Source organism: Coptis chinensis, chromosome 3 (assembly GCF_015680905.1).
Source record: "Coptis chinensis isolate HL-2020 chromosome 3, ASM1568090v1, whole genome shotgun sequence".
In the NCBI taxonomy this organism is placed as follows: domain Eukaryota; kingdom Viridiplantae; phylum Streptophyta; class Magnoliopsida; order Ranunculales; family Ranunculaceae; genus Coptis; species Coptis chinensis.
In genome coordinates this window covers 25,502,610-25,511,064 of record NC_141458.1, presented here as the reverse complement: position 1 = coordinate 25,511,064, position 8,455 = coordinate 25,502,610, and the positions used below count along the sequence as shown (strand labels likewise).

The following is an 8,455-nucleotide window of genomic DNA, read 5'->3' as shown; positions in this document are numbered from 1 at the left end:
TCAAGCCACTTTCCATGCACGCCCGCTGGTTCGCCTTGAACCGGCCGTCCAGGAATTCACGAATAGTCTCGTCCTCCTTGAACGATAATTGAAAAGAGAGAATCAAGATCGCCTTCTTCCTTTGTTGTGGACGTCTTGTTGGCGAACAAATCGATAAAAGCCGCTCGAAGGTGTTTATAGAATCGGACTCGATGAAAAGAACTAATCGAGGCGCCATCTTTGAGGTCGGGCCGGAAATAATCTGATGGAGATAATCAAACTTCGGGTGAGTGTAAAGTGCCAAACTCACGAATATAGCGAGCCCGCGTCTTTGATTGGGCATGTCTTTGCCGTCATTACATGGGAAAGCGTGGGGTGGATAAAGTCGTGTGGAAGATTTCTCGAGGACCTCTGCGGTGAACGGAGATGCACGATACGTCTTAAGCATCTTGTGCAATAAATCGTGTTGAATCCTTCGCAGCAATGGTCCGCCAATCCTTTGGGATAACTTCATTAATCTGGCGATTAACGTCATTGATGCCGCGTGCTTTCGGCTCCGTTGCCGACTTGTTGTTGCCGATAACTATCCACCGAAAGCACGCGTAAAGTAGCATTTTCTTGCCCGAAAGCACGGAAATGCTCTCATTCGCTATTCCTAACTGGTGGGCAAGGTTCAACTTGATCTTCTATGCTAACCATGGCCGTGGGGAACGGAGAGTTAGAGATGGATGAACCCGATCTAAAGTGGCTCTCCGAGAATCGAAACCACGGACGGCCAATGTAAAGGGCGTTTTAGTTTTCTCCCCGACATGGTAGAGGAGGGACGAGATGGGTTTGAACTTTGGATGGGACCGAGGTCGCCAGGAGCTGAATCGCGCCCACGATTATCTTCTCGTTTTTCCTTTTCTTGGGGAGAGAAGAATCAGTCCCGACGTAGTTCCATGGAGGTGGTATTTATAGGATTCCGGGAGTGGAGATCCTTGGATGCGTGTACCCTTTTTGTACAAATGTAGAGTAGAGATCGTGAATGAGTCCGAGTGGTTTTGGTGTAAGTCATGCTCACGATTGGGAGTTGGCGCGGTAGTCCCTATTTCCGGTGGTGGGAAATACAAATAAGATTTTGGCAATGATTACATCGGTGGGAGTGCGTTAAATCTCGGCAAAGTGTTAAATCTTGAGGTATCTTTGTTCGTACCACCTACTTGTAAGGAGTCGCTCGCAGATCGGTCTTGGAGGTCGATGCGTTGAGGTCGCTTGTGCTTCGTCTGCAATGTTCCTTAGTGGGGATATTGCTCCCCTACAATATCATCACTCAAAATTTTTACCAACTTTACTAGTCGGCACCTGCATCCTAAAAAATGGTTGATTTTCTAACTATGGAGATGATTTATGCAGATTTTGCCAACCAAACAAGCCAGCATATAGCAGGTTCACCAGAATAACCATCGTCAGAAATTTACAATGAAGTGTAGGAGCTCAGTGACTGGATAGTGGATACTGTTTAAATGTTCAGATTCTACGCAACATAATGAATGGCTGAATAATATACCAATATACCAATACTTGTAAACTGCCTCCGATAGCCAAAGAGCTGGAGTCGAAAGATCAATGTGTGGGGTATAGAGCCTGAACGGGTAGACCAATTGGCCTGGCCAGCCCTGGGTTTGCTCCCTAGAGGTCCTAGGTTTGCAGGCTATTACGTGCATAAAAAAAAAATGTGGGGGGTATAGATCGACCGCTGTCTGGTGATACAAGCTGCATGAAAACAGACAATGTTCAAGATAAAAGTACTAGGGTATTTGCATCTAATTATTTGCTCAAAACACTTAAAATATGGAAATTTAAGGTACAAATTAATTTTGCAAGAAAGACAGTCTTTAACTTCAACAGTGAATCTTATTCCAGAACTGCAGAAACAAGTGATGATTATAATAACGAGAGAATAGGCCTTCATCTTAATAAATTTTCAACAACAAATGGAACTCTAAGTTGGACAATGATCCCATACACACTTGGTATAAGATTTTGGCGGTTGGTACAAATTTAGAACTTACAATATATACAGTAGACTTCTAGTCCTATTTTTTGGCTATGTTGTGAGTCCGAATCCGAAGGGGAAGAGAGGATCGTAGTGAGAATCACCAACGTTCATTGGGAGCTGATCGACAGTCTTGAACCAAGTACGTGCTAGCTTCCCAGTGAACTTATAGTCACCAAAGAGAACATCTGGAATGCCTTGCCCTTCAGAACCTGGTAACCATGCCGCTACAAGGGCATCCATTGAAGCTAAATATGGTTGGATCACAACAGGGCGGCCAGAGATAACAACGACAACACACTTCACAGACCCACATACGTTTGCAATGGTTCTAGGACTAGGCTCTGGAATCCTTAAGTTCAAATTGTCACCCATGGTCTCTGCATATGGAGGCTCTCCCACAACGACAATAGCGTAAGAAAATTTGTTAGACTTAACAAATTCAGCATCTGGATTCTCCCTGTAGACAACGTGAGTAGCTGGGTCAACTGTGTTTCTAATTCCCTTGAGGATTGTAGTTCCTGTTTACAATTCTCAAAAATCATTTTGTTCAATACAACTACAAAAATATATGTTTCAGAAAAGAGTGTAATGAATAATGAAGAGTGCAAAAATCGAGTGCATATACAGGTGGATTTAAGAAAGGAGTGTAAGTGGGAATTATCAAGAGTACAAACATCAATGGGTGCGACAGGTGGAAGACATACCACTTGTAACGTTATTTCCACTAACTCCCTGCCAGATGATAGTCCAGCCACCACATTGATAACCCAAATTGTCAGCATGGCTTCCTGCTACAAGGATCTTTGGCACCTCCTTAGATAGAGGTAGCAGTGGCTTATCTGCAGATTTACCATTTTTTAGCAGAACAAGCGATTTCCTTACGGCTTCCCTAGCCAATTCTCTATGCTCCTGTTCAGCAATCAGAAAACACTCATGACTATCAGTTCATAACCCGGGATATGTATGCACATGGTAATAGCGCAAGTGATATATTGGCCGAGTCAATTCAAATGAAAACTGTCTAAAAGACCAATCTCGATCTCTGGTTATGTAGCATCACTGCACCATGAAGTAACTTGTTTTTTATCCAATACTATCACAAGTTTGTAAAGTTAGTCCATCTTGACGAATCCAGATCCAATTCATATCAAAATCCTCAAAATATTTCTGGTGTGTCTTTAATTATGTTCCGTCCTAAGAAACTTCATAAGCTAAACAAAAGTTTGCAACAAAAGTCATTTTAAATGAAACCCTTCCACAACTACTGTTGTAGTATCTAGTATTAGGGGATCGACTAACTGACCTGGCTTCCAAGCTGGTTTGCCAGGCTTGTATCAGCCAACGGGTTCTCAAAAAGACCCATTACAAACTTAACACGCAAGATCCTCTTCACAGCATCATCTATTCGGCTCATAGGGATGATATTGTTCTTCACTTGGGACGTCAGAATATGGATAAAATCTTTATACTCAATTGGAACCATGACCTGCAAACACAAACAGAAACAATCACTATTTATCGATCATGCCTATGGATAACATGCATTTAAAAATATCAAAAAGTAAATACAAATTACAATTTCAGCCACACTTAATAAGTTCTTTGAGCTTAAGAGCTTGTTACAACAAGACTAACCATGTCAATTCCAGCATTAATCCCAGCTTCAACTGAATACGAGTAGTTAGCATGAGGTGGAGAGGTAATCTTGTCGAGACCCTCATAATCTGAGATGACAAAACCCTTGTGAATCAAAGTAATATTACCTATTAGTCCTTTAGCCTCAGTACGATAAAAGTAAGTACAGTCCAAACAGAACTACAACAAAGTTGGATTTCAGAATTACCCGAAATTTAAGAGTGTCCTTTAGGTAGGTGGTGAGAAGGTCTCGATTGATATGCATTTTCTCTCCGTTCCAGCTGGAATAGGAGACCATGATGCTTGCAACACCCTTGATGATCGAACTGTAGTAAGCAGGCATGTGAATGCTGAATAGTTCATCCCTACTGATCACAGTATTGTTCTCGTTGATTCCATTGGTTGTGCCACCATCACCCACATAGTGCTTAGCACAAGCAGCGACTTTTTCGCTGCAGAATAAGTAAGATAGTGCAAAAAGCAAGTCTCTTTCAGTTCAGACTCGACTAGTACATAAGCTGTGCTACATGTCAAATTACATGTAAATGTTGATTAAAATGATATTCTGGAGTATGGAAAGTCCGAGGAGATCGAGTTGCAACGAAGGGCTAACAGACAATATCTAAAAGTTAATTTCCATATTCGATATTACTTTATATGGCTCTTTAGCACGAGAAATTTTGCTGTGCAGTTTATTAACTATGAGTTCAGGAATTACACCCATGAAGAACAATAGAGAAAGTTATAATGCAAATGAGGAATGTGGAATTTAAGGATTTAACCTTCCAACAACGAAAGGAACACCTTTCTGAGAACCTTCAGGGATATCTCCTTGTAAGCCAGGAATGATCTCGGTCATTGCCTGAACAATCTTGTGATCCTCGCTGTAGCTCTCATAACAACGGCCCCATCTTGGATCTCTACAAACCTGTATGGGTTCAATTTGATTGAAAGGGAAATTCTCTACACTTCGAATATCATTTGGTACTGGAGACAAAGTATTTTTAGTATATACTTACAGCAATACAGGGAGCAAAAACGTAAGGAATGCCTGTCGCTCTAACTTCGAGAGCAGTGGCAACTCCAATCTTCTTAATGAGTACTGGATCCCTGGAAAACAGTAAATAGTTGAAATAAGAGTTACCCCTCAAGAAATAGGGAACTGGCATAAATGAGTGTAAAACTAGTATTCAGAGAGACAACAGAGATGTAAGCCAATGGCACTTCAGACAAAGTCTAGAAACATCTTCATGCACATATTCTCTGGTTACCTGGTCACTCCAAGCCCAATGTTGTGGGGGAATATTGTGGCATTGTAGACATTGTTGTGGCCATGAACAGCATCTATGCCATAGATCATTGGAATCCCAAGACGGGTAGACAGAGCAGCCTTTTTGTAGCTCATTTACCATACTAATCCAAGCCTCAGCCAACGCCTGAGGAGCTGGCACACTCCCTCCTTCACTGAGTACACTTCCTGTCCAAAACAGGGCAAATTTACTCCATTAAAACTAAGAAACATAAAGCCATGAGAAGAGAACATTAAGAAAAGTGTTTACCAATAAAATATTTTTTCATCACATCGCCTGTTGCAAGTTTACGCTCGATCTGAACCATTTGACCAATCTTTTCTTCTACAGTCATTCGACTTATCAAATCCTTGATTCGAGCATTTAGTTTTCTTTTAGGATCTTTATATATCATATACTGTGCATCTGCAATAGTTGCCAAGGCATACAATAGCAATAGCCCCCCCAAGGAGACTGGAACCTTGACCATTTTCCTTTACAATATGTCTCCAATCCAGAGACAGATACAGAAAACTTCAAAGAACTCCTAGTTAAATGTTAAAAGAAAAAAAGTTATCAAGACCTGAAATTTGACACAACATGTGAAGTTTAGTAACCATGATACATGAATCTAAGTTTAAAAGTAAACAAGGGAAGAAATTTACAACATTTGAATGCACAGAAGAGAACACGAGGCCTTGCAAAATACAGATATCACGTCTAAGGTACTAACAGTCAATTGGTTGTTAAACACATAGGCTAGTTTAGTAACAACTATGGAAGAAACACAAGAAAAACAGAAAATCTCAAAATTCACAGCAATAACTAGTCTCGTATACACTGTAGTGTCAACAATATGTTCATATAATTACAACCAATCAGCTAAAGGCAAGTACCAACCAAAATGCCAATATTATGCAAACATTAGCATCTATGAACAAATCCATCTTTAGCACTGCATTCATCTTATAGCAAAGATTACCACAGCACTCATTCATCCTAGCTTTTAAAGGTTAACAAAGCACATTTTAAGTTCAGAATAACAGAACAAAAGAAAAGCTAGAAAAGTTCAATGCAAAAAAATTACAAAAATACAATTTTTTTTTTTTGTTTGAAAAATTAATCTCACTAGACTGAAGAGTTTAAAAGTATAGTATACACTCATGGAAGAAAGAAAACCTACTGAGACAACTGAACTCAACACTTCCGCAGCATAGGAATGAAATGCTTAAGAGAAGTTACAAAGAGAACCAAGATTCTTAGAAACTTTCTTCTATGAAATCACATAGAAAGTAAAGAGGATATATATATAGAAGTGCTTTCTTTACTGAACATTGCTCGTTAGACTGTTGGAAAAATGTTACGTGTTGAAAAAGTAACAAACTGACCAAATAATTTTATCATAACGGTAAAATTAAACCTTGATCATGGTCTTTTAGCTTGCTCTTCTTTCATATTTGGTTAGTTGTTTCACACTTTTTGTTCCGAAATAAGAGGTGTTATCCACTACATCTCATTCTATAGCATCATCCGCGACTCTTTAAGACACAAATTAGATAAAAATACATCACCTTTAGTGGCATTATTTCAACTCACTTGATCAATGCCCAAAATGTAAAAATCAAACAATGTATCGGATCCCCTAAAACTTGGACTGATGTGCACACATATACTCCTAAAATATCATTGCACCCGTATCCGTACTGGATACTTCTAGGGTACTAGAATTCCTGAAATAGACCTCATCCGATAGTTTTACTCCGTTGAAATGTAAATTGTTTTTGAGACTTCAAGCTACATTGACTTTGACATGTGCTATAATAGTTTTTCACATACTCAAATAACTACTACCATAATTTTCAGAATACATATATATTTTAAAATATTCATATTAATTAATAGACATAATGACCTAAAAATACAACATACTTTGCAGTTTTTTACATTAAATACAATGTATTATTTTTCTTGCCTAAAAATACAACATACTTTCAATTTTTTACAATTGGTACTATCTATTAAATTGGATTTGACGGAGCTCGATTTAGCCGTTAAAAAGCAGTCACGTGACTTGCACAGTTGCACCCACCTCCCATTTTCTATTTTCATGTTTTGGAAAATTCAAAGAATGTTTAGGTGGACTTTATTACTTACGTGGCTAAGTCAAATGGTGGACTCAGTCATAACCTCTCTCAAAGAATTGAAGCACGTATCATAGAATGTTGTGATGAATGTTTCTCTGTTGAAGAACGCACCAAAAAACCAACAAAAACTCCATTACAGATGACCACCACAAAAAAACTTAAGAATGTCAACAGTTGACAATATATAACAAGATAATGTTCACTTCAACAAAATAATCAACCATCCAAACAGACCCAACAGAGTGGCCAATTTCAATAACTAGCAAATCTTTTCGTACTTGTTCTCCAATTCCTCTGTTTTTTTTCTTCTCTTCTCCCAGCCTCCTCAACAACTCCAAGTCCCTTCTTTCAACACGAAACACAGAAAAATCTAATTGGTTGTTCTGCAATGCCCTATTATGACATTGCAAATCATCCACCCTTGAATCGGCACTTAAAGATGCAGGTGGGTCAATCCCTGAAAAAAAGTTACAAGAGTTTTCTCCAGCGTCTTCCTTCACAACAATGGGATGTCCACATTCACATTTGTATCTGGAGTTGATTGAAGAGGAAGGCATAACTTACTAATTAGTGAGTTCTTTTGGTTTCGGATGAATTTGAGGCTATTAGAGGGCTAACTTATAACTAACCCTCATTTTTGGTGGGTATATATAGTTGGATGCAAAAACATGGAGAGTTGGAGGGAAGAAATTGGGGAAGAATTGAAATTGGGTTTCTGATTTGGGGAAAATGTTGAGGAGGGAAAACATTCGACCGAGGGAATGTCCGAGTCCACTATTTGACTTAGCCACGTAAGTAATACAGTCCACCTAAGCATTATTTGAATTTTCCAAAACATGAAAATCGAAAATAAGAGGTGGGTGCAAGTCACGTGACTGCTTTTTAACAAATTTAAATCGAGCTCTGTCAAACCGATTTAACAGATAGTACCAATTGTAAAAAATTGAAAATATGTTGTATTTTTAGGCAAGAAAAATAATACATTGTATTTAATGTAAAAAACTGCAAAGTACGTTGTATTTTTAGGTCATTATGTCATGATATTAGCCGTATCTGTATCCTAATATTTCAAAAACACCGTTGGTATCCGTCCATCATAGCTCTATAGATATATGCACATTATGCCAAATAACGTGTTTTTCACTCTGAGACCTATCGTCTACCGAGCATCTTTTAATTGACACTGCAGAATGAGAAACACCTTACTGTTGCAAATTGAGACTTCTGCAAGTTGAGATTCTAATGTTTTGAGAACTTTTCATGAAAAAAAAAACAGGGCAGATAACGTTAATTATTGGGTTATGTCCAAGGGAAAAAGAAATTAATATTTGGCATGGACAATGAATTTTAACAACTTGCCAAATTTT

General features: G+C 38.7%; 1 pseudogene across 1 annotated transcript; it reads right to left on the bottom strand.

Moving 5' to 3' along the window:
* Positions 1-1,855: 1,855 nt before the first annotated feature.
* Positions 1,856-6,255, bottom strand: LOC147508837 (uncharacterized; annotated as a pseudogene). Its single transcript, XR_015218256.1, has 10 exons — positions 6,128-6,255; positions 5,215-5,491; positions 4,927-5,132; positions 4,675-4,765; positions 4,438-4,583; positions 3,864-4,107; positions 3,656-3,760; positions 3,324-3,506; positions 2,725-2,929; positions 1,856-2,538 (listed from the first exon to the last, which is right to left on the bottom strand). The product of XR_015218256.1 is annotated as an uncharacterized LOC147508837 (transcript).
* Positions 6,256-8,455: the final 2,200 nt, after the last annotated feature.